This window comes from Cornus florida, unplaced genomic scaffold, assembly GCF_030987335.1.
Source record: "Cornus florida cultivar Cherokee Brave unplaced genomic scaffold, ASM3098733v1 CherokeeBrave_3.0.0_Hap2_Chr06, whole genome shotgun sequence".
NCBI lineage: Eukaryota > Viridiplantae > Streptophyta > Magnoliopsida > Cornales > Cornaceae > Cornus > Cornus florida.
The window spans coordinates 55,510,217-55,516,953 of record NW_026775576.1 but is presented as its reverse complement, the minus strand read 5'-3'; the positions used below and the strand labels follow the sequence as shown (position 1 = coordinate 55,516,953).

The window sequence follows — 6,737 nt, the reverse complement described above, 5'->3', positions numbered from 1 at the left end:
TACAATCGCTGAAATACCATGGATGTTCAAGAGAGTCAAGAGACGATACAAATTAAACAAAAATATGAAAGCATGTAACATGGATTTATCATTTGTTTTTCCCCATGTGAATTACTTAGGTATATAGAGAAAGAGAGAGAGGTATTCATATGTGAAGTGGCAATACTTTAGTTGCCTGTATTTTCTCCAGTGGGTGATCCCTGAGATTTCTGGTGTCCCATTGACGGCTTCGATTTGTTTATATGAGTGTTAATTAATTATTTTTTTGCCATTAGTAAGTACACCATTTACTATATAAAAGCAAGGATACAGCCTGAATACAAAACGGAAAATATTGACACTCTAAATTCTTATTTGATGAGAAAATTTGGTTAAGAACACATCAGATGAGACAATTGATTGGACATAGTTATCATGAAAAGCCATAATAGAAAATGAAAATTGCATGTCTGTAATATTCAAAGTATAAGCAGGTAAGGCAGTTGGCAAGGTGGGAAAAAAATGTCTAGACGGTACAAACAAATGCCATGTCAGGGAGATATGAGCATCTATATAATAAGTAGTGCAAGTGGTGGAAGAACAGAATAGAACATACTTGATCCGTATCTTCTTCAAAGTCAAGAGATTCGTGTTTGAATGGTGTATGATTTCGTTAAGATTCCGAGAACAATTCTGCCCTGAAAAGTTTGCAGTGGCACAATAGGCAATGCATCATAATTTGAACAGAGAGATGCAAGTACACTTTCATGTGAATCCAACATAAAGAAAACCATGTGTAGTACTGTAGTCTTATCCATGTGACATGTCTATATTGTGGATAAATATTTGATGACAATATAAAAGGGCAAGCAGCAAGTTGATGAATGGCGAAACAATTACACAGTAAAGAGGTAACTTACCAGAAATAATTTACAAATATGAATTATTAAATCTATGTTAAAATTCAAGGAATTATGTAAATGTGTGATTGGCTCTAGTTCAAAGGGAGCTAATAAATTAGATGATTACCATAAATGTCCTTGCAGACTCACCCTTGTCGATCAAAATTACCTATGGTTTACGAGAAATATGTGCGCTATACATAATAGATTTACACACCTTCCAGAAATAAGTAAAAGTTTTTCAATGGTGGTGTGAACATAAAATCTATACAAGTATCTATAAGTGATTAAATATGTACACACCCCTTCTGCTTCCTTTAACCATGGTGAAATGTAATTAATATCAATCATGTGGACCAATAAAAGCTCAATCAATGAAAATTCTATCCATCGAATTAAATGCCACAATACTACAGTACAGTCAAGGTTCAATAAATTTTTTCTTCAAGCTAGCAAATCCAATGACCAACCGATAAAAATATTTTTATCTATTCAGGCCATTTGTTGATGATTTTTTAAAACTAATTTGCCACATTTTTTAAAACTTTTAAGAAGTTTATTGTGGATTTGATAACACCTAAATTTGTCCCAACTCCACTAAAGAGAAACATAAGACACCATTCCCTAATTATACCAAAAAGATTAAAAACTTAAATACCATATTGTTTCAGCAAGAAATCAGTAAACAATACCATATACCTCATCTATATCAAGGCCAAGCCCTTTTGAGACAACAATTATGGCCATGGTGGTGTCATGTGGAATTGAACAGACCCCCTCTAGGGATCAAAATGCAATCTTCGTGCAGAAGCAGAAACTCTCCTGCATGGCCATAGTTTTGTCCAAACTATTGATTCAATTTTTTATTTTTGTTAGGAAAAAAAAAAAAAATAAAATAAAAAGAAAGAAAGAATGGATAAAAATCATTTGCATCTTTATACTCTATTATGGGCCACTTAGTTCAGTACATTATATGCAGCATCTAGATGTGTACTTGAATTGGTTTAGTAGAAAACTTAAATCTATCTTGCTTTCTATGTGTGGACAGTTATGTTTTTGGCAAAAATAATGATTTTTTTGGATGCTTATAGAAAGTATTATGTAGTGGTATCCCATTTCATGTCACCAACTTACCACATAAAGGATATAAGCTATAATCTCCAAATTTCAGATATTCCTATGATATTTTACACTGAAATGTTTAATCTTATCACACGGGTTTTAGAAAAAAAAAAATTATAACATATGATAAATCTATGACCCAAAAAATTTTGCACCAAAGTTCAAACTCTAACATTGTCAGACTTCAATCTTAAACTCACAAAGATTAATTTGATTGCATTGTCTAACTTAATTAGCTTATGTTGCAGTTAATTAAGAAATCTTGTGTTGACTCTTAATTAAACACATGAAAAAGGGACACAATTCTAAAGGACTTAGTTCAAACTCTTAACATTGTCAGACACAATTTTTTATTTTTCTAGTTTGTTCTAATGGATATTTGTACTGATGTTGACAGCCTGGAGTACTCCTTGACATCACACCTGAAAAGATTGAAAAGTTCTCTATACACCACAAAAATGGTCACTTTAGGCATCTGACCCCCTATACACCGCAAAATTGGTCACTTTAAGGCACGTGACCCCCTTAACATGAGTCTAACATGGAGGTAGAAATGTATAATTTATCCCAATATATAATTGACAATTTATAAAGAGAAAAAAAAGACAACAATGAAAAAATGGAACCTATGAGTTAAATATATTACCTTTGAGCATGCTCCTAATGATCTTGTGAAAATTAATCCTGTGAGGAAAAGAAAAATAAAAATTTAATGCCAACAAATCTAAAAATAAAATAAAATCATATAATAATGACTACTTTCTAAAAAAAAAAAAAAAAAAAATAAGGTGCTTATTGATCACCTCTATAAAATTTAAGATTTAACTTTTAATTAAATATATAATTAATGTAAAAAATATTAACTCTTATAAATACAATCTATTACATCTAAGAACCTGTTAGCGATGTGCATCCATTCTTTATCCATCACCTAAACTTCATTCCAGCATAAATTACCCTTGTACAAATAAATAAGAACAATATTAAAACTTCTAATTGTTGAAAATATTCATGTTAGCCATATGGGTCAAACAATCAACTTTAAAAATGAAAATTCTAATGCTAGTAAAGATATTTTCAAGTAACCATCACCATATGATACTTTCTTATTTGTGTCTTCCATTAGATATTGACATGGAACTGCATTTAAATATAGAAGCATTTCAAGTTAGATAAAAAGAATTAAACAATTTTCAGATCTTAGAACTGGTTCGAGTAGAATTACTCTACTTTCTAGATCTTCATTTAAATTGAAAAAAAAAACACTACACATTTTCACTTTTTATTTCTATAGCTTAAATGTCCATTTTATGATAAAATAAATTTTTTACCATGACTCTCTTGCTGTCATAGTTTAAACAATATCAAGATTAACAATAAAAAAAAAAAAATTTTAAATCAATTATGCCAACCAATCTTTTGTAGTTGAACATTATTTTTTATGTTTTTTTCTGGTGAGTGAAGTAACAAATGAGTATAACAGTGATACGAGGTTGCCAAAGGATTAAAACTAATAGACATACTATGTAATGCAGGAATATCACTGATGAATGCATTAACATCTATGAATGTAACTGGAGAATGGGGCATGGGAAATAAACTAAGTGTAAGAATCAAACAATTAAAGCAAAAGAGCTAGAAATTAAAAATTCAGAACTAATTTTCTATTTGCGCAACACAACTATCAGCATAGATAGAAAAATATTCCCTGTTCTACAACTTAGAGCTTGGCCATGTAGAGTAGCAGAATGCCCATAATGAGTTTTCATTGGAAATTGCCTGAAAATTATTTTGTGATTAAGTAATTTATTTTCATTTTTTGTGATTAAGTAATTTATTTAGATTTTACTGTTAGTCTAATGTAGCTTAACTCCCTCTTAGCCCCATTTCAGCCTATTTGATAAATTCAACCATCAGTCAAGTAGGTCACATCAATAGTAGTTCATGGGTTGCATGGCAGAAACTACGAGATTAACTAAAAGGTGATACATGCAACACAATTACATGGTCGAGTATCTCTTATTCATTATATATATATATATATATATATATACTGGCTATTATGTGTTGGATTTCTCCCATAGATATTGTCAATAGAGTCAACTTATTAACAAAAATAAAATGAGACATCAAATTTGTCCTTATGACTTCATTCTAACTTAATTTTTCAACTAAATTAAGTATATTATACAATTCCAGATGAACTAGGGAAAAGGATAAAATTACACTTCCCATTTTACAATGTCTAGAGATACGAGTATTCCATGTACAAGCATTTGCCTGTTTGTTAAAGGGTCTGGAGCCCCTTTACAATATTGTTAAAGGGCAAACACTAGGCCCATTAACAATATTGTTAAAAACTTGTGAACAAGAAGAAAGCAAATTCATCTCTATTGTAGTTTTGAGAGAAAGTGTGGCTCTTATGTCACATAAAAAGCTTGAGGAATGCTTTGATAACTTTGACCCGTGTCACCAATAAAATCTAGCTTAGATGATATAAGCTTCTCTTTCATTTTGAGAGATCAAGTGTTCAATGACTCTTAGTAGGGGCAAAAATATATGGTAAGTGTGTGTATTTGCATGAACTTTTAGAAAGAATATTTTTTTTATTTTTTTTATTTTTTATTTTTTTATTTTACAAAAAACTGACTTGTGTCTCATTATCGGACCAACTGCTTTGATATCGGATATACCGTTAGGATGAGGTTTGACAAATCACATTGAAGATGAAGCTCAATGAAGGCCACAATCATGACTTTTTGCAAAATCAAACTAGAGTAATTTACATGAACTCTTAAAAAGCACATGGCATATCCTTGTCAAACACACGCCTTGACATTAATGTGTGATATGTATCCAAAATGTATGGTTGGACATACACCTAACAAGCATGTTAGATAATTCAAATTTATTATACAATTATACATAAATTATTTTATTATCTTCATTTTCAGGCAAAAATTGAAAAGCTACATTAGAATAACAGTAGATTTTTTTGTGATTAAGTAATTTATTTTCATTCAACTTTTATTTTCATTCAAAATGTAGATTCATTTTCCTGCATTAAGCAATATTTTTCTTTTGACTATTTACTGATTCGGGTCATCATATCTCTTTTAAAACTTGTGAAAATTATTTTGTGGTTAAGTTCTTTATTCACAAGGAAAAAAAATAATCCTTATATACATAGTTTCTATGTTCACAAATTTTGATAAGGCGAATTCCTAATTCCGGAGAATAGCCTCTTCATTCTTTTTGGAATTCTAACATTCCATTTCCAGGTGGCAAATCCGGTCTCACTCACATGAAGGAAGTAAAGGCTTATGATTGCCAACTATTTTTGCTCTTGTGATACACTCAATAAGAAGGTTTTCCAACACCATCCAAAATAAGTCGAATAAATAAAATGCTGAATCATAATGCTGGACTAGAATCAAGAGATGATAGCACAAACAATATATATATAGTACATAATACAAATAAAAAGAGAAACACAATCAATTAGGAAATGGAAAATAATAAAACCCAAATCCAGCCAAAAACAAACCAAGTTCAGCCAACACAATTTACAATAAAACCAGAGAAAAAAAATAAATAATAAAAAAAACCCATGCGTTAATCCTAAAAATGTTTGAGAAGTTGGGATTGAATAAAGCCCTAAAAATGTCTCAGAAAGAGAGATTGAAAAAAGCCCTAAAAATGTTAGAGAAAGACAGATTGAAGAAACCCCTAAATTTTTTGAGAAAGAGAGATTGAAAAAAGCCCTAAAAATGTTAGAGAAAGAGGGATTGCAGATTACCTAAAGAATGAATGTGCGTTCAGATCCTTAGAGGGTAGAGAGAGGGTTGAAGATATAGCTCTGTCTTGGTCTGGGTCGGAATAGTTTGAGATGGTTTCTCTCTCAACTCTCTAACTTCAACCTCGCAGAAATAAAGGAAGAAAGAAACTGATTAGAGCCTTGGTCTGGGTCGAATTTGTTAGCCAATAGGGAAATTTGAGTAGGAACCTTTGGGTTGAGTAGAAACGAGTGTAGACTACTCCGTTGAAGCTCAATTTCTCCGGTGGGCGTGGTGAGTTCGGAGGCTGTTGCTGTGAAAAAGAGACAAAGGCCTTTGGTAATGGGGACTGGTTGTGCTAGAGAGCAAATACAGAAAAAAGCCGCTAGGGTTCGTCTAAATGAAAAGGGAATTAATTTTTTTTTTCCACGCGGGCTTTGACTGATTATCAACTTCGGCGCGGGAGTGGGAAATTCTGTGGGCAGGAAAATGAGGCGCTTATTTCAAGTGATATTTTACCCTATTTTATCCTGCGAAACTGTGTGGGAAAGGTGAAATTTTAGCCTCTTTCATTAACGAGGCTGTTGACCTTAAAGATTTCATCCAATGACAATCTAGGTGTTTTGATGATAACAAACCATTAATGGTATTTAAGGACTAATGTTTACATTGAGTGTAATATAGATTATTCACATTCAAAGAATGACCTCAATGAAGCACCAAAGATCATTCAAAGTATTCCATTACTCAAGATCACATAAAGGAAAGAAATGGATACAATGACGACATGAAGTTGCAAGGAACAAAATGCAATGTCCAAAGGTAGCTTGGACTTCAATGAGCAAGAAAGCAACTCAAAGGAAGAAAGAAAGCAATACTACCTCAAGCCTAAACGATCATAGACAATGCATGAAGAAAAGGGGTAGATAGGATGGTGAGTGTTTTGGATTCAATGTCA

The 6,737-nt window shown here is 31.7% G+C and overlaps 1 long non-coding RNA gene across 1 annotated transcript; it reads right to left on the bottom strand.

Moving 5' to 3' along the window:
• Positions 1–428: 428 nt before the first annotated feature.
• Positions 429–6,224, bottom strand: LOC132314867 (uncharacterized). The gene is made up of 4 exons (XR_009483530.1): positions 5,803–6,224; positions 2,900–2,961; positions 2,650–2,687; positions 429–677 (listed from the first exon to the last, which is right to left on the bottom strand). It is a non-coding gene; the product is annotated as an uncharacterized LOC132314867 (long non-coding RNA).
• Between the last annotated feature and the right edge of the window lie 513 nt (positions 6,225–6,737).